Source organism: Gymnoscopelus braueri, assembly GCF_963280865.1.
Source record: "Gymnoscopelus braueri genome assembly, chromosome: 8".
Taxonomy (NCBI): Eukaryota; Metazoa; Chordata; class Actinopteri; order Myctophiformes; family Myctophidae; genus Gymnoscopelus; species Gymnoscopelus braueri.
Genome location: NC_137609.1, coordinates 45919637 through 45938993, shown reverse-complemented (window position 1 = coordinate 45938993; position 19357 = coordinate 45919637).

Genomic DNA, 19357 nt, shown 5'->3' with positions numbered 1-19357 from the left:
TCCCCCTACACCAGCTTTCTGCCACAGCAGAGGTCAACTTGTGCTTGGTGTAATTTCAGAGACAACGCTGCTTCTGTTGTTTGTCTATCAGGTGCATAGCATCGAGCTACAAAGCTTAGTGAGGTGAGCCTTTAATGATTCAATATGGCGCTGTGGCTTAGTTGGTTAAAGTGCCTGTTTAGTAAACAGGAGATCCTGGGTTCAACTCCCAGCAGCGCCTGGTATCCTATCCTTTCGGTCATTCAATATTATCAGGCATATAGGTCATTTTCTAATGAAGCGAGGCTCCACCCACTGGCGCCTTTAAGGGTGTGGCTCTGTGGCGCAATGGATAGCGCATTGGACTTCTAGGCATGTCGAAAGAGATATTCAAAGGCTGTGGGTTCGAGTCCCACCAGAGTCGTTAGCACTTGTATGTAGGCTCATGTGTTTTCAAAATATTTTCGAACAAAAGCCTAAATCACTTTTTCCTACAGGGCTGTACCAAACTAGACATGAAAAAAGAAAAAAAACTCTTGCAGTCCTTCAGCTTGCAGTCTCTGTGGCGCAATTGGCTAGCGCGCTCGGCTGTTAACCGAGAGGATGGTGGTTCGAGCCCACCCAGGGACGGCACAGTGGACGTTTTCCAATAGTAGCCCACATAGTGGCAGGCCGGGAGCATGCGCCGACAGCACTGCACTCGTAGAATGCAGAAGGTGCTGTGGCTTAGTTGGTTAAAGTGCCTGTTTAGTAAACAGGAGATCCTGGGTTCAACTCCCAGCAGCGCCTGGTAGCCTATCCTTTCGGTCATTCAATATTATCAGGCATATAGGTCATTTTTTAATGAAGCGAGGCTCCACCCACTGGCGCCTTTAAGGGTGTGGCTCTGTGGCGCAATGGATAGCGCATTGGACTTCTAGGCATGTCGAAAGAGATATTCAAAGGCTGTGGGTTCGAGTCCCACCAGAGTCGTTAGCACTTGTATGTAGGCTCCCGTGTTTTCAAAATATTTTCGAACAAAAGCCTAAACCACTTTTTCCTACAGCGCTGTACCAAACTAGACATGAAAAAAGAAAAAAAACTCTTGCAGTCCTTCAGCTTGCAGTCTCTGTGGCGCAATTGGCTAGCGCGCTCAGCTGTTAACCGAGAGGATGGTGGTTCGAGCCCACCCAGGGACGGCAAAGTGGACGTTTTCCAACAGTAGCCCACATAGTGGCAGGCCGGGAGCATGCGCCGACAGCACTGCACTCGTAGAATGCAGAAGGCGCTGTGGCTTAGTTGGTTAAAGTGCCTGTTTAGTAAACAGGAGATCCTGGGTTCAACTCCCAGCAGCGCCTGGTAGCCTATCCTTTCGGTCATTCAATATTATCAGGCATATAGGTCATTTTTTAATGAAGCGAGGCTCCACCCACTGGCGCCTTTAAGGGTGTGGCTCTGTGGCGCAATGGATAGCGCATTGGACTTCTAGGCATGTCGAAAGAGATATTCAAAGGCTGTGGGTTCGAATCCCACCAGAGTCATTAGCACTTGTATGTAGGCTCATGTGTTTTCAAAATATTTTCGAACAAAAGCCTAAACCACTTTTTCCTACAGGGCTGTACCAAACTACAGTAGACATGAAAAAAGAAAAAAAACTTAACCGAGAGGATGGTGGTTCGAGCCCACCCAGGGACGGCACAGTGGACGTTTTCCAATAGTAGCCCACATAGTGGCAGGCCGGGAGCATGCGCCGACAGCACTGCACTCGTAGAATGCAGAAGGCGCTGTGGCTTAGTTGGTTAAAGTGCCTGTTTAGTAAACAGGAGATCCTGGGTTCAACTCCCAGCAGCGCCTGGTATCCTATCCTTTCGGTCATTCAATATTATCAGGCATATAGGTCATTTTCTAATGAAGCGAGGCTCCACCCACTGGCGCCTTTAAGGGTGTGGCTCTGTGGCGCAATGGATAGCGCATTGGACTTCTAGGCATGTCGAAAGAGATATTCAAAGGCTGTGGGTTCGAGTCCCACCAGAGTCGTTAGCACTTGTATGTAGGCTCCCGTGTTTTCAAAATATTTTCGAACAAAAGCCTAAACCACTTTTTCCTACAGCGCTGTACCAAACTAGACATGAAAAAAGAAAAAAAACTCTTGCAGTCCTTCAGCTTGCAGTCTCTGTGGCGCAATTGGCTAGCGCGCTCGGCTGTTAACCGAGAGGATGGTGGTTCGAGCCCACCCAGGGACGGCACAATGGACGTTTTCCAATAGTAGCCCACATAGTGGCAGGCCGACAGCACTGCACTCGTAGAATGCAGAAGGCGCTGTGGCTTAGTTGGTTAAAGTGCCTGTTTAGTAAACAGGAGATCCTGGGTTCAACTCCCAGCAGCGCCTGGTAGCTTATCCTTTCGGTCATTCAATATTATCAGGCATATAGGTCATTTTTTAATGAAGCGAGGCTCCACCCACTGGCACCTTTAAGGGTGTGGCTCTGTGGCGCAATGGATAGCGCATTGGACTTCTAGGCATGTCGAAAGAGATATTTAAAGGCTGTGGGTTCGAGTCCCACCAGAGTCGTTAGCACTTGTATGTAGGCTCCCGTGTTTTCAAAATATTTTCGAACAAAAGCCTAAACCACTTTTTCCTACAGGGCTGTACCAAACTAGACATGAAAAAAGAAAAAAAACTTAACCGAGAGGATGGTGGTTCGAGCCCACCCAGGGACGGCACAGTGGACGTTTTCCAATAGTAGCCCACATAGTGGCAGGCCGGGAGCATGCGCCGACAGCACTGCACTCGTAGAATGCAGAAGGCGCTGTGGCTTAGTTGGTTAAAGTGCCTGTTTAGTAAATCCTGGGTTCAACTCCCAGCAGCGCCTGGTAGCCTATCCTTTCGGTCATTCAATATTATCAGGCATATAGGTCATTTTTTAATGAAGCGAGGCTCCACCCACTGGCGCCTTTAAGGGTGTGGCTCTGTGGCGCAATGGATAGCGCATTGGACTTCTAGGCATGTCGAAAGAGATATTCAAAGGCTGTGGGTTCGAGTCCCACCAGAGTCGTTTGCACTTGTATGTAGGCTCCCGTGTTTTCAAAATATTTTCGAACAAAAGCCTAAACCACTTTTTCCTACAGGGCTGTACCAAACTAGACATGAAAAAAGAAAAAAAACTCTTGCAGTCCTTCAAAACCACTTTTTCCTACAGGGCTGTACCAAACAAAACCACTTTTTCCTACAGGGCTGTACCAAACTAGACATGAAAAAAGAAAAAAAACTTAACCGAGAGGATGGTGGTTCGAGCCCACCCAGGGACGGCACAGTGGACGTTTTCCAATAGTAGCCCACATAGTGGCAGGCCGGGAGCATGCGCCGACAGCACTGCACTCGTAGAATGCAGAAGGCGCTGTGGCTTAGTTGGTTAAAGTGCCTGTTTAGTAAACAGGAGATCCTGGGTTCAACTCCCAGCAGCGCCTGGTAGCCTATCCTTTTGGTCATTCAATATTATCAGGCATATAGGTCATTTTTTAATGAAGCGAGGCTCCACCCACTGGCACCTTTAAGGGTGTGGCTCTGTGGCGCAATGGATAGCGCATTGGACTTCTAGGCATGTCGAAAGAGATATTCAAAGGCTGTGGGTTCGAGTCCCACCAGAGTCGTTAGCACTTGTATGTAGGCTCCCGTGTTTTCAAAATATTTTCGAACAAAAGCCTAAACCACTTTTTCTTACAGCGCTGTACCAAACTAGACATGAAAAAAGAAAAAAAACTCTTGCAGTCTTTCAGCTTGCAGTCTCTGTGGCGCAATTGGCTAGCGCGCTCGGCTGTTAACCGAGAGGATGGTGTTTCGAGCCCACCCAGGGACGGCACAGTGGACGTTTTCCAATAGTAGCCCACATAGTGGCAGGCCGGGAGCATGCGCCGACAGCACTGCACTCGTAGAATGCAGAAGGTGCTGTGGCTTAGTTGGTTAAAGTGCCTGTTTAGTAAACAGGAGATCCTGGGTTCAACTCCCAGCAGCGCCTGGTAGCCTATCCTTTCGGTCATTCAATATTATCAGGCATATAGGTCATTTTTTAATGAAGCGAGGCTCCACCCACTGGCGCCTTTAAGGGTGTGGCTCTGTGGCGCAATGGATAGCGCATTGGACTTCTAGGCATGTCGAAAGAGATATTCAAAGGCTGTGGGTTCGAGTCCCACCAGAGTCGTTAGCACTTGTATGTAGGCTCATGTGTTTTCAAAATATTTTCGAACAAAAGCCTAAACCACTTTTTCCTACAGGGCTGTACCAAACTAGACATGAAAAAAGAAAAAAAAACTTAACCGAGAGGATGGTGGTTCGAGCCCACCCAGGGACGGCACAGTGGACGTTTTCCAATAGTAGCCCACATAGTGGCAGGCCGGGAGCATGCGCCGACAGCACTGCACTCGTAGAATGCAGAAGGCGCTGTGGCTTAGTTGGTTAAAGTGCCTGTTTAGTAAACAGGAGATCCTGGGTTCAACTCCCAGCAGCGCCTGGTAGCCTATCCTTTCGGTCATTCAATATTATCAGGCATATAGGTCATTTTTTAATGAAGCGAGGCTCCACCCACTGGCGCCTTTAAGGGTGTGGCTCTGTGGCGCCTGCAGTAACTTCTTCGTCTCTTCTGGGCAGCCAATCACGGTCCTGCAGTCACTGCTTGTGGTCCTTAACTCCCTGCTGGATTTACTGTTTCACTACCAGTTAAATCTTTCCCTCAACTCCCGGACCCGCCCCCGTCAGCAGCGGCAAATCTCGGTCCTGTATTTATTGTTTCACTCAAATTCACTGACCTGTTAATCTTTCCCTCAACTCCCAGACTCAATTCCTAGACAAGGAAGAAGGAGGAGCATGGTAGGAGAAACAGCACAGAAAGCATTAAATAAAAATAAAGATTGATTTGATTGATTTGTACACTTTGTCAGCTTGTTCTTTTGTCATTCCATGGTACATCATGATCTAGTAATTGTGTTCGTTTTTTTTACATAACCTGCAGTCCATTTGGAAATTAGTTGGCTGTTCATTGCAAGAGGAAGTTACAATCTTTTCTATTTTGATTATCTTACTGCCTTCAAAGTACCCAGGCTGTGCTCCAGTATTTTATTTATTGTGGGTAATGTATTTGAGAACAGCAAAACCGATCATGTATGAGTTTATAGCCCTGAAACACGACTGTCATATCGTGACCGACCGTCATGGATGAGCTCAACTTGGTATTTAAACTTTCTCCCTTTTTGGTCCGTACATCTACATGAACGTTCATATTCCAAATATAAAGTGCTTACCCCATGGCTACGGATTTTACAACTATGTACGTTTCCTCAGAAGTACCCGAATATTTTGAATTGTTAAATAAAAAGCATTTTAATCCGATTGGTGGCCATTTTCCCCTTATTTTCTTCATATGCTTTCAACTACGTGACCCTATCGGCTGGGAGGTGTATTGCACTCTGGTGCATTATAACTCTATGAGAAAATGGCCACCGATCGGATATTTTAATCCGATCGGTGGCTTTTTATTGAATAATACGGAAAATACGGGTACTTATTGAGGGCCCGTACATAATTGTAACATGTGTGGCCATGAGCTAAGCACTTTATTTTTGAAATTTCAACGTGTATATAGATGTATGGAGCAAAAAGGGAGAAAGTGCAAACACCAGGTTGAAGTTCATCCATGACCGACAGACGACCGTCATATGATCCATGACTGGCGTTTGTTTTCCAAGTATTTGCAATTTTCAGTACTTTTACTTCTACTCCACTAAATCTGATCTCAGAGGCAAATATTATACTTGTACTCCACTACAATTATTTGAAAACTTAAGTTAAGTTGTAGATTTGGATTATTATTACAGAACATACATTAACCACTTCAGCCCTATATACATATTTTCAGCCATTTGAAAATAGCAAATCTATAAGCTCTCAATGATGTAGGTAGACTATCACTACATAACTAAAAGAGTTTATGAGTTAGGGTATCAACAATATATTAGGGTGACATGCTATGGTTTAAAACTGTTCTAAACCATAGCCATATGTTAACCTAGAACAGGGGTCTTCATAAGGGGGTCCTCATAGTTACTACAGTACAGGGGGTCCGCCAAATCTATTTGAGATTTTCTCTCTTTTTTCCATTTTTTTTTTCACTATAACCAGCATCTGGGGGTACATTCACTGAAAATAGCCGATCTACAAGCTGACAACGCGTCATGCTGCGATCTGCTGTTTGTGGTAGGCTAAGTATAAGACCGCATGGCTCATTTGCATATCCTCGTGAATTTTAAGTAGCCATGCGGTCTTCATTTACTTGTAATAGAGTATTTCTGTATTGCGGTATTGATACTTTTACTTAAGTAAAAAGTTTGAGTACTTTTTCCACCACTGATTACTAGCAATAACTTGGATAACAATGACACATTGCAAAATGTCGGCTATTTATTACAGTTACATTATTAGGTTAAGGGAAACAAGAGTTCGTCATAGTGTCAACATTATATTAAGCGAAATATAATGTAGGCTATACCTATAGAGTCATTTAGACAGGCAAGACAGAGTTAACAAAATAAATTGCCGTCTGATATGATGTAAAAACGGAGGTCCGGGACCCCTAGGCCCTAGGGGGTCCTCGTAGTTACTACAGGGGGTCCGCCAAATCCATGTGATATAGAACAGTTTATCTCTCTTTTTTTCTTCTTTTTTTTTACCAGCATCCCTATTTTGCGGGGTAACCTACATTCACTGAAAATAGCCGATCTACAAGCTGACAATGCATCATGCTGTGACAGCTAGAACCAACTGTACACCAACAAGGACAAAACAATAATAATAATTATTAGTATTATAATATTAGCATCAATTCGTTCACCATAATAAAGAATAGGATGGACGCACACTGTCGCACAGGCTATTATATCGCATAATCCAAGTAAATCCACCGTGGGTAAAGGTGAGTATATAGGCTCTCATAAGGATGTCATTGTGGGAATAACATAAGGATCTCATGCGCACACTTTATTAAGACGAACGACACGGGAAAGCGTTCACAATCACACTCTACAATTTTATTACACTTCTTCTTCTTATCACATATAGCCAAAATATAATGTAGGCTATACACTTAATAGAAAATTGGACAATGTTTAGCTGTATGTCGGAAAGAAACCATGCAGGAACATTAAGTCAGCCAGTAAAAGCTCACGTTCTGCTTTGATCAGGTTAATGTTAATGTTATATTATCGGCTGCCTACAAGCATCGTTGAACTCGTGGCTCAACGTGCCCTCGGTGGCTCATGGTAATTATTAATGCTTTGATCATCTCATCAATTGTAAGTCTAGAATGACAGACGCAATGAATACAAGCGTATGTTACATTATATGTACAGTATATATGCTACAAGCAAGCAGAGCCAGTTGAAGAAAGTTGGCTCGGGCAGGAGTCGATCCCGTCCTCCCAGTGCGTGTGCTTTTCTTTGATTGGCCGAACGTTCATATTATAGCGCTCCGACCTCGACAAGCAGGCGATGTCTTTGGCGCAATGGATAGCGCATTGGACTTCTAGGCATGTCGAAAGAGATATTCAAAGGCTGTGGGTTCGAGTCCCACCAGAGTCGTTAGCACTTGTATGTAGGCCCATGTGTTTTCAAAATATTTTCGAACAAAAGCCTAAACCACTTTTTCCTACAGGGCTGTACCAAACTAGACATGAAAAAAGAAAAAAAACTCTTGCAGTCCTTCAGCTTGCAGTCTCTGTGGCGCAATTGGCTAGCGCGCTCGGCTGTTAACCGAGAGGATGGTGGTTCGAGCCCACCCAGGGACGGCACAGTGGACGTTTTCCAATAGTAGCCCACATAGTGGCAGGCCGGGAGCATGCGCCGACAGCACTGCACTCGTAGAATGCAGAAGGTGCTGTGGCTTAGTTGGTTAAAGTGCCTGTTTAGTAAACAGGAGATCCTGGGTTCAACTCCCAGCAGCGCCTGGTAGCCTATCCTTTCGGTCATTCAATATTATCAGGCATATAGGTCATTTTTTAATGAAGCGAGGCTCCACCCACTGGCGCCTTTAAGGGTGTGGCTCTGTGGCGCAATGGATAGCGCATTGGACTTCTAGGCATGTCGAAAGAGATATTCAAAGGCTGTGGGTTCGAGTCCCACCAGAGTCGTTAGCACTTGTATGTAGGCTCCCGTGTTTTCAAAATATTTTCGAACAAAAGCCTAAACCACTTTTTCCTACAGCGCTGTACCAAACTAGACATGAAAAAAGAAAAAAAACTCTTGCAGTCCTTCAGCTTGCAGTCTCTGTGGCGCAATTGGCTAGCGCGCTCAGCTGTTAACCGAGAGGATGGTGGTTCGAGCCCACCCAGGGACGGCAAAGTGGACGTTTTCCAACAGTAGCCCACATAGTGGCAGGCCGGGAGCATGCGCCGACAGCACTGCACTCGTAGAATGCAGAAGGCGCTGTGGCTTAGTTGGTTAAAGTGCCTGTTTAGTAAACAGGAGATCCTGGGTTCAACTCCCAGCAGCGCCTGGTAGCCTATCCTTTCGGTCATTCAATATTATCAGGCATATAGGTCATTTTTTAATGAAGCGAGGCTCCACCCACTGGCGCCTTTAAGGGTGTGGCTCTGTGGCGCAATGGATAGCGCATTGGACTTCTAGGCATGTCGAAAGAGATATTCAAAGGCTGTGGGTTCGAGTCCCACCAGAGTCGTTAGCACTTGTATGTAGGCTCATGTGTTTTCAAAATATTTTCGAACAAAAGCCTAAACCACTTTTTCCTACAGGGCTGTACCAAACTAGACATGAAAAAAGAAAAAAAAACTTAACCGAGAGGATGGTGGTTCGAGCCCACCCAGGGACGGCACAGTGGACGTTTTCCAATAGTAGCCCACATAGTGGCAGGCCGGGAGCATGCGCCGACAGCACTGCACTCGTAGAATGCAGAAGGCGCTGTGGCTTAGTTGGTTAAAGTGCCTGTTTAGTAAACAGGAGATCCTGGGTTCAACTCCCAGCAGCGCCTGGTAGCCTATCCTTTCGGTCATTCAATATTATCAGGCATATAGGTCATTTTTTAATGAAGCGAGGCTCCACCCACTGGCGCCTTTAAGGGTGTGGCTCTGTGGCGCCTGCAGTAACTTCTTCGTCTCTTCTGGGCAGCCAATCACGGTCCTGCAGTCACTGCTTGTGGTCCTTAACTCCCTGCTGGATTTACTGTTTCACTACCAGTTAAATCTTTCCCTCAACTCCCGGACCCGCCCCCGTCAGCAGCGGCAAATCTCGGTCCTGTATTTATTGTTTCACTCAAATTCACTGACCTGTTAATCTTTCCCTCAACTCCCAGACTCAATTCCTAGACAAGGAAGAAGGAGGAGCATGGTAGGAGAAACAGCACAGAAAGCATTAAATAAAAATAAAGATTGATTTGATTGATTTGTACACTTTGTCAGCTTGTTCTTTTGTCATTCCATGGTACATCATGATCTAGTAATTGTGTTCGTTTTTTTTACATAACCTGCAGTCCATTTGGAAATTAGTTGGCTGTTCATTGCAAGAGGAAGTTACAATCTTTTCTATTTTGATTATCTTACTGCCTTCAAAGTACCCAGGCTGTGCTCCAGTATTTTATTTATTGTGGGTAATGTATTTGAGAACAGCAAAACCGATCATGTATGAGTTTATAGCCCTGAAACACGACTGTCATATCGTGACCGACCGTCATGGATGAGCTCAACTTGGTATTTAAACTTTCTCCCTTTTTGGTCCGTACATCTACATGAACGTTCATATTCCAAATATAAAGTGCTTACCCCATGGCTACGGATTTTACAACTATGTACGTTTCCTCAGAAGTACCCGAATATTTTGAATTGTTAAATAAAAAGCATTTTAATCCGATTGGTGGCCATTTTCCCCTTATTTTCTTCATATGCTTTCAACTACGTGACCCTATCGGCTGGGAGGTGTATTGCACTCTGGTGCATTATAACTCTATGAGAAAATGGCCACCGATCGGATATTTTAATCCGATCGGTGGCTTTTTATTGAATAATACGGAAAATACGGGTACTTATTGAGGGCCCGTACATAATTGTAACATGTGTGGCCATGAGCTAAGCACTTTATTTTTGAAATTTCAACGTGTATATAGATGTATGGAGCAAAAAGGGAGAAAGTGCAAACACCAGGTTGAAGTTCATCCATGACCGACAGACGACCGTCATATGATCCATGACTGGCGTTTGTTTTCCAAGTATTTGCAATTTTCAGTACTTTTACTTCTACTCCACTAAATCTGATCTCAGAGGCAAATATTATACTTGTACTCCACTACAATTATTTGAAAACTTAAGTTAAGTTGTAGATTTGGATTATTATTACAGAACATACATTAACCACTTCAGCCCTATATACATATTTTCAGCCATTTGAAAATAGCAAATCTATAAGCTCTCAATGATGTAGGTAGACTATCACTACATAACTAAAAGAGTTTATGAGTTAGGGTATCAACAATATATTAGGGTGACATGCTATGGTTTAAAACTGTTCTAAACCATAGCCATATGTTAACCTAGAACAGGGGTCTTCATAAGGGGGTCCTCATAGTTACTACAGTACAGGGGGTCCGCCAAATCTATTTGAGATTTTCTCTCTTTTTTCCATTTTTTTTTTCACTATAACCAGCATCTGGGGGTACATTCACTGAAAATAGCCGATCTACAAGCTGACAACGCGTCATGCTGCGATCTGCTGTTTGTGGTAGGCTAAGTATAAGACCGCATGGCTCATTTGCATATCCTCGTGAATTTTAAGTAGCCATGCGGTCTTCATTTACTTGTAATAGAGTATTTCTGTATTGCGGTATTGATACTTTTACTTAAGTAAAAAGTTTGAGTACTTTTTCCACCACTGATTACTAGCAATAACTTGGATAACAATGACACATTGCAAAATGTCGGCTATTTATTACAGTTACATTATTAGGTTAAGGGAAACAAGAGTTCGTCATAGTGTCAACATTATATTAAGCGAAATATAATGTAGGCTATACCTATAGAGTCATTTAGACAGGCAAGACAGAGTTAACAAAATAAATTGCCGTCTGATATGATGTAAAAACGGAGGTCCGGGACCCCTAGGCCCTAGGGGGTCCTCGTAGTTACTACAGGGGGTCCGCCAAATCCATGTGATATAGAACAGTTTATCTCTCTTTTTTTCTTCTTTTTTTTTACCAGCATCCCTATTTTGCGGGGTAACCTACATTCACTGAAAATAGCCGATCTACAAGCTGACAATGCATCATGCTGTGACAGCTAGAACCAACTGTACACCAACAAGGACAAAACAATAATAATAATTATTAGTATTATAATATTAGCATCAATTCGTTCACCATAATAAAGAATAGGATGGACGCACACTGTCGCACAGGCTATTATATCGCATAATCCAAGTAAATCCACCGTGGGTAAAGGTGAGTATATAGGCTCTCATAAGGATGTCATTGTGGGAATAACATAAGGATCTCATGCGCACACTTTATTAAGACGAACGACACGGGAAAGCGTTCACAATCACACTCTACAATTTTATTACACTTCTTCTTCTTATCACATATAGCCAAAATATAATGTAGGCTATACACTTAATAGAAAATTGGACAATGTTTAGCTGTATGTCGGAAAGAAACCATGCAGGAACATTAAGTCAGCCAGTAAAAGCTCACGTTCTGCTTTGATCAGGTTAATGTTAATGTTATATTATCGGCTGCCTACAAGCATCGTTGAACTCGTGGCTCAACGTGCCCTCGGTGGCTCATGGTAATTATTAATGCTTTGATCATCTCATCAATTGTAAGTCTAGAATGACAGACGCAATGAATACAAGCGTATGTTACATTATATGTACAGTATATATGCTACAAGCAAGCAGAGCCAGTTGAAGAAAGTTGGCTCGGGCAGGAGTCGATCCCGTCCTCCCAGTGCGTGTGCTTTTCTTTGATTGGCCGAACGTTCATATTATAGCGCTCCGACCTCGACAAGCAGGCGATGTCTTTGGCGCAATGGATAGCGCATTGGACTTCTAGACATGTCGAAAGAGATATTCAAAGGCTGTGGGTTCGAGTCCCACCAGAGTCGTTAGCACTTGTATGTAGGCCCATGTGTTTTCAAAATATTTTCGAACAAAAGCCTAAACCACTTTTTCCTACAGGGCTGTACCAAACTAGACATGAAAAAAGAAAAAAAACTCTTGCAGTCCTTCAGCTTGCAGTCTCTGTGGCGCAATTGGCTAGCGCGCTCGGCTGTTAACCGAGAGGATGGTGGTTCGAGCCCACCCAGGGACGGCACAGTGGACGTTTTCCAATAGTAGCCCACATAGTGGCAGGCCGGGAGCATGCGCCGACAGCACTGCACTCGTAGAATGCAGAAGGTGCTGTGGCTTAGTTGGTTAAAGTGCCTGTTTAGTAAACAGGAGATCCTGGGTTCAACTCCCAGCAGCGCCTGGTAGCCTATCCTTTCGGTCATTCAATATTATCAGGCATATAGGTCATTTTTTAATGAAGCGAGGCTCCACCCACTGGCGCCTTTAAGGGTGTGGCTCTGTGGCGCAATGGATAGCGCATTGGACTTCTAGGCATGTCGAAAGAGATATTCAAAGGCTGTGGGTTCGAGTCCCACCAGAGTCGTTAGCACTTGTATGTAGGCTCCCGTGTTTTCAAAATATTTTCGAACAAAAGCCTAAACCACTTTTTCCTACAGCGCTGTACCAAACTAGACATGAAAAAAGAAAAAAAACTCTTGCAGTCCTTCAGCTTGCAGTCTCTGTGGCGCAATTGGCTAGCGCGCTCAGCTGTTAACCGAGAGGATGGTGGTTCGAGCCCACCCAGGGACGGCAAAGTGGACGTTTTCCAACAGTAGCCCACATAGTGGCAGGCCGGGAGCATGCGCCGACAGCACTGCACTCGTAGAATGCAGAAGGCGCTGTGGCTTAGTTGGTTAAAGTGCCTGTTTAGTAAACAGGAGATCCTGGGTTCAACTCCCAGCAGCGCCTGGTAGCCTATCCTTTCGGTCATTCAATATTATCAGGCATATAGGTCATTTTTTAATGAAGCGAGGCTCCACCCACTGGCGCCTTTAAGGGTGTGGCTCTGTGGCGCAATGGATAGCGCATTGGACTTCTAGGCATGTCGAAAGAGATATTCAAAGGCTGTGGGTTCGAGTCCCACCAGAGTCGTTAGCACTTGTATGTAGGCTCATGTGTTTTCAAAATATTTTCGAACAAAAGCCTAAACCACTTTTTCCTACAGGGCTGTACCAAACTAGACATGAAAAAAGAAAAAAAAACTTAACCGAGAGGATGGTGGTTCGAGCCCACCCAGGGACGGCACAGTGGACGTTTTCCAATAGTAGCCCACATAGTGGCAGGCCGGGAGCATGCGCCGACAGCACTGCACTCGTAGAATGCAGAAGGCGCTGTGGCTTAGTTGGTTAAAGTGCCTGTTTAGTAAACAGGAGATCCTGGGTTCAACTCCCAGCAGCGCCTGGTAGCCTATCCTTTCGGTCATTCAATATTATCAGGCATATAGGTCATTTTTTAATGAAGCGAGGCTCCACCCACTGGCGCCTTTAAGGGTGTGGCTCTGTGGCGCCTGCAGTAACTTCTTCGTCTCTTCTGGGCAGCCAATCACGGTCCTGCAGTCACTGCTTGTGGTCCTTAACTCCCTGCTGGATTTACTGTTTCACTACCAGTTAAATCTTTCCCTCAACTCCCGGACCCGCCCCCGTCAGCAGCGGCAAATCTCGGTCCTGTATTTATTGTTTCACTCAAATTCACTGACCTGTTAATCTTTCCCTCAACTCCCAGACTCAATTCCTAGACAAGGAAGAAGGAGGAGCATGGTAGGAGAAACAGCACAGAAAGCATTAAATAAAAATAAAGATTGATTTGATTGATTTGTACACTTTGTCAGCTTGTTCTTTTGTCATTCCATGGTACATCATGATCTAGTAATTGTGTTCGTTTTTTTTACATAACCTGCAGTCCATTTGGAAATTAGTTGGCTGTTCATTGCAAGAGGAAGTTACAATCTTTTCTATTTTGATTATCTTACTGCCTTCAAAGTACCCAGGCTGTGCTCCAGTATTTTATTTATTGTGGGTAATGTATTTGAGAACAGCAAAACCGATCATGTATGAGTTTATAGCCCTGAAACACGACTGTCATATCGTGACCGACCGTCATGGATGAGCTCAACTTGGTATTTAAACTTTCTCCCTTTTTGGTCCGTACATCTACATGAACGTTCATATTCCAAATATAAAGTGCTTACCCCATGGCTACGGATTTTACAACTATGTACGTTTCCTCAGAAGTACCCGAATATTTTGAATTGTTAAATAAAAAGCATTTTAATCCGATTGGTGGCCATTTTCCCCTTATTTTCTTCATATGCTTTCAACTACGTGACCCTATCGGCTGGGAGGTGTATTGCACTCTGGTGCATTATAACTCTATGAGAAAATGGCCACCGATCGGATATTTTAATCCGATCGGTGGCTTTTTATTGAATAATACGGAAAATACGGGTACTTATTGAGGGCCCGTACATAATTGTAACATGTGTGGCCATGAGCTAAGCACTTTATTTTTGAAATTTCAACGTGTATATAGATGTATGGAGCAAAAAGGGAGAAAGTGCAAACACCAGGTTGAAGTTCATCCATGACCGACAGACGACCGTCATATGATCCATGACTGGCGTTTGTTTTCCAAGTATTTGCAATTTTCAGTACTTTTACTTCTACTCCACTAAATCTGATCTCAGAGGCAAATATTATACTTGTACTCCACTACAATTATTTGAAAACTTAAGTTAAGTTGTAGATTTGGATTATTATTACAGAACATACATTAACCACTTCAGCCCTATATACATATTTTCAGCCATTTGAAAATAGCAAATCTATAAGCTCTCAATGATGTAGGTAGACTATCACTACATAACTAAAAGAGTTTATGAGTTAGGGTATCAACAATATATTAGGGTGACATGCTATGGTTTAAAACTGTTCTAAACCATAGCCATATGTTAACCTAGAACAGGGGTCTTCATAAGGGGGTCCTCATAGTTACTACAGTACAGGGGGTCCGCCAAATCTATTTGAGATTTTCTCTCTTTTTTCCATTTTTTTTTTCACTATAACCAGCATCTGGGGGTACATTCACTGAAAATAGCCGATCTACAAGCTGACAACGCGTCATGCTGCGATCTGCTGTTTGTGGTAGGCTAAGTATAAGACCGCATGGCTCATTTGCATATCCTCGTGAATTTTAAGTAGCCATGCGGTCTTCATTTACTTGTAATAGAGTATTTCTGTATTGCGGTATTGATACTTTTACTTAAGTAAAAAGTTTGAGTACTTTTTCCACCACTGATTACTAGCAATAACTTGGATAACAATGACACATTGCAAAATGTCGGCTATTTATTACAGTTACATTATTAGGTTAAGGGAAACAAGAGTTCGTCATAGTGTCAACATTATATTAAGCGAAATATAATGTAGGCTATACCTATAGAGTCATTTAGACAGGCAAGACAGAGTTAACAAAATAAATTGCCGTCTGATATGATGTAAAAACGGAGGTCCGGGACCCCTAGGCCCTAGGGGGTCCTCGTAGTTACTACAGGGGGTCCGCCAAATCCATGTGATATAGAACAGTTTATCTCTCTTTTTTTCTTCTTTTTTTTTACCAGCATCCCTATTTTGCGGGGTAACCTACATTCACTGAAAATAGCCGATCTACAAGCTGACAATGCATCATGCTGTGACAGCTAGAACCAACTGTACACCAACAAGGACAAAACAATAATAATAATTATTAGTATTATAATATTAGCATCAATTCGTTCACCATAATAAAGAATAGGATGGACGCACACTGTCGCACAGGCTATTATATCGCATAATCCAAGTAAATCCACCGTGGGTAAAGGTGAGTATATAGGCTCTCATAAGGATGTCATTGTGGGAATAACATAAGGATCTCATGCGCACACTTTATTAAGACGAACGACACGGGAAAGCGTTCACAATCACACTCTACAATTTTATTACACTTCTTCTTCTTATCACATATAGCCAAAATATAATGTAGGCTATACACTTAATAGAAAATTGGACAATGTTTAGCTGTATGTCGGAAAGAAACCATGCAGGAACATTAAGTCAGCCAGTAAAAGCTCACGTTCTGCTTTGATCAGGTTAATGTTAATGTTATATTATCGGCTGCCTACAAGCATCGTTGAACTCGTGGCTCAACGTGCCCTCGGTGGCTCATGGTAATTATTAATGCTTTGATCATCTCATCAATTGTAAGTCTAGAATGACAGACGCAATGAATACAAGCGTATGTTACATTATATGTACAGTATATATGCTACAAGCAAGCAGAGCCAGTTGAAGAAAGTTGGCTCGGGCAGGAGTCGATCCCGTCCTCCCAGTGCGTGTGCTTTTCTTTGATTGGCCGAACGTTCATATTATAGCGCTCCGACCTCGACAAGCAGGCGATGTCTTTGGCGCAATGGATAGCGCATTGGACTTCTAGGCATGTCGAAAGAGATATTCAAAGGCTGTGGGTTCGAGTCCCACCAGAGTCGTTAGCACTTGTATGTAGGCCCATGTGTTTTCAAAATATTTTCGAACAAAAGCCTAAACCACTTTTTCCTACAGGGCTGTACCAAACTAGACATGAAAAAAGAAAAAAAACTCTTGCAGTCCTTCAGCTTGCAGTCTCTGTGGCGCAATTGGCTAGCGCGCTCGGCTGTTAACCGAGAGGATGGTGGTTCGAGCCCACCCAGGGACGGCACAGTGGACGTTTTCCAATAGTAGCCCACATAGTGGCAGGCCGGGAGCATGCGCCGACAGCACTGCACTCGTAGAATGCAGAAGGTGCTGTGGCTTAGTTGGTTAAAGTGCCTGTTTAGTAAACAGGAGATCCTGGGTTCAACTCCCAGCAGCGCCTGGTAGCCTATCCTTTCGGTCATTCAATATTATCAGGCATATAGGTCATTTTTTAATGAAGCGAGGCTCCACCCACTGGCGCCTTTAAGGGTGTGGCTCTGTGGCGCAATGGATAGCGCATTGGACTTCTAGGCATGTCGAAAGAGATATTCAAAGGCTGTGGGTTCGAGTCCCACCAGAGTCGTTAGCACTTGTATGTAGGCTCCCGTGTTTTCAAAATATTTTCGAACAAAAGCCTAAACCACTTTTTCCTACAGCGCTGTACCAAACTAGACATGAAAAAAGAAAAAAAACTCTTGCAGTCCTTCAGCTTGCAGTCTCTGTGGCGCAATTGGCTAGCGCGCTCAGCTGTTAACCGAGAGGATGGTGGTTCGAGCCCACCCAGGGACGGCAAAGTGGACGTTTTCCAACAGTAGCCCACATAGTGGCAGGCCGGGAGCATGCGCCGACAGCACTGCACTCGTAGAATGCAGAAGGCGCTGTGGCTTAGTTGGTTAAAGTGCCTGTTTAGTAAACAGGAGATCCTGGGTTCAACTCCCAGCAGCGCCTGGTAGCCTATCCTTTCGGTCATTCAATATTATCAGGCATATAGGTCATTTTTTAATGAAGCGAGGCTCCACCCACTGGCGCCTTTAAGGGTGTGGCTCTGTGGCGCAATGGATAGCGCATTGGACTTCTAGGCATGTCGAAAGAGATATTCAAAGGCTGTGGGTTCGAGTCCCACCAGAGTCGTTAGCACTTGTATGTAGGCTCATGTGTTTTCAAAATATTTTCGAACAAAAGCCTAAACCACTTTTTCCTACAGCGCTGTACCAAACTAGACATGAAAAAAGAAAAAAAACTCTTGCAGTCCTTCAGCTTGCAGTCTCTGTGGCGCAATTGGCTAGCGCGCTCGGCTGTTAACCGAGAGGATGGTTGTTCGAGCCCACCCAGGGACGACACAGTGGACGTTTTCCAATAGTAGCCCACATAGTGGCAGGCCGGGAGCATGCGCCGACAGCACTGCACTCGTAGAATGCAGAATGCAGAAGGCGCTGTGGCTTAGTTGGTTAAAGTGCCTGTTTAGTAAACAGGAGATCCTGGGTTCAACTCCCAGCAGCGCCTGGTAGCCTATCCTTTCGGTCATTCAATATTATCAGGCATATAGGTCATTTTTTAATGAAGCGAGGCTCCACCCACTGGCGCCTTTAAGGGTGTGGCTCTGTGGCGCAATGGATAGCGCATTGGACTTCTAGGCATGTCGAAAGAGATATTCAAAGGCTGTGGGTTCGAATCCCACCAGAGTCATTAGCACTTGTATGTAGGCTCATGTGTTTTCAAAATATTTTCGAACAAAAGCCTAAACCACTTTTTCCTACAGGGCTGTACCAAACTACAGTAGACATGAAAAAAGAAAAAAAACTTAACCGAGAGGATGGTGGTTCGAGCCCACCCAGGGACGGCACAGTGGACGTTTTCCAATAGTAGCCCACATAGTGGCAGGCCGGGAGCATGCGCCGACAGCACTGCACTCGTAGAATGCAGAAGGCGCTGTGGCTTAGTTGGTTAAAGTGCCTGTTTAGTAAACAGGAGATCCTGGGTTCAACTCCCAGCAGCGCCTGGTATCCTATCCTTTCGGTCATTCAATATTATCAGGCATATAGGTCATTTTCTAATGAAGCGAGGCTCCACCCACTGGCGCCTTTAAGGGTGTGGCTCTGTGGCGCAATGGATAGCGCATTGGACTTCTAGGCATGTCGAAAGAGATATTCAAAGGCTGTGGGTTCGAGTCCCACCAGAGTCGTTAGCACTTGTATGTAGGCTCCCGTGTTTTCAAAATATTTTCGAACAAAAGCCTAAACCACTTTTTCCTACAGCGCTGTACCAAACTAGACATGAAAAAAGAAAAAAAACTCTTGCAGTCCTTCAGCTTGCAGTCTCTGTGGCGCAATTGGCTAGCGCGCTCGGCTGTTAACCGAGAGGATGGTGGTTCGAGCCCACCCAGGGACGGCACAATGGACGTTTTCCAATAGTAGCCCACATAGTGGCAGGCCGGGAGCATGCGCCGACAGCACTGCACTCGTAGAATGCAGAAGGCGCTGTGGCTTAGTTGGTTAAAGTGCCTGTTTAGTAAACAGGAGATCCTGGGTTCAACTCCCAGCAGCGCCTGGTAGCTTATCCTTTCGGTCATTCAATATTATCAGGCATATAGGTCATTTTTTAATGAAGCGAGGCTCCACCCACTGGCACCTTTAAGGGTGTGGCTCTGTGGCGCAATGGATAGCGCATTGGACTTCTAGGCATGTCGAAAGAGATATTTAAAGGCTGTGGGTTCGAGTCCCACCAGAGTCGTTAGCACTTGTATGTAGGCTCCCGTGTTTTCA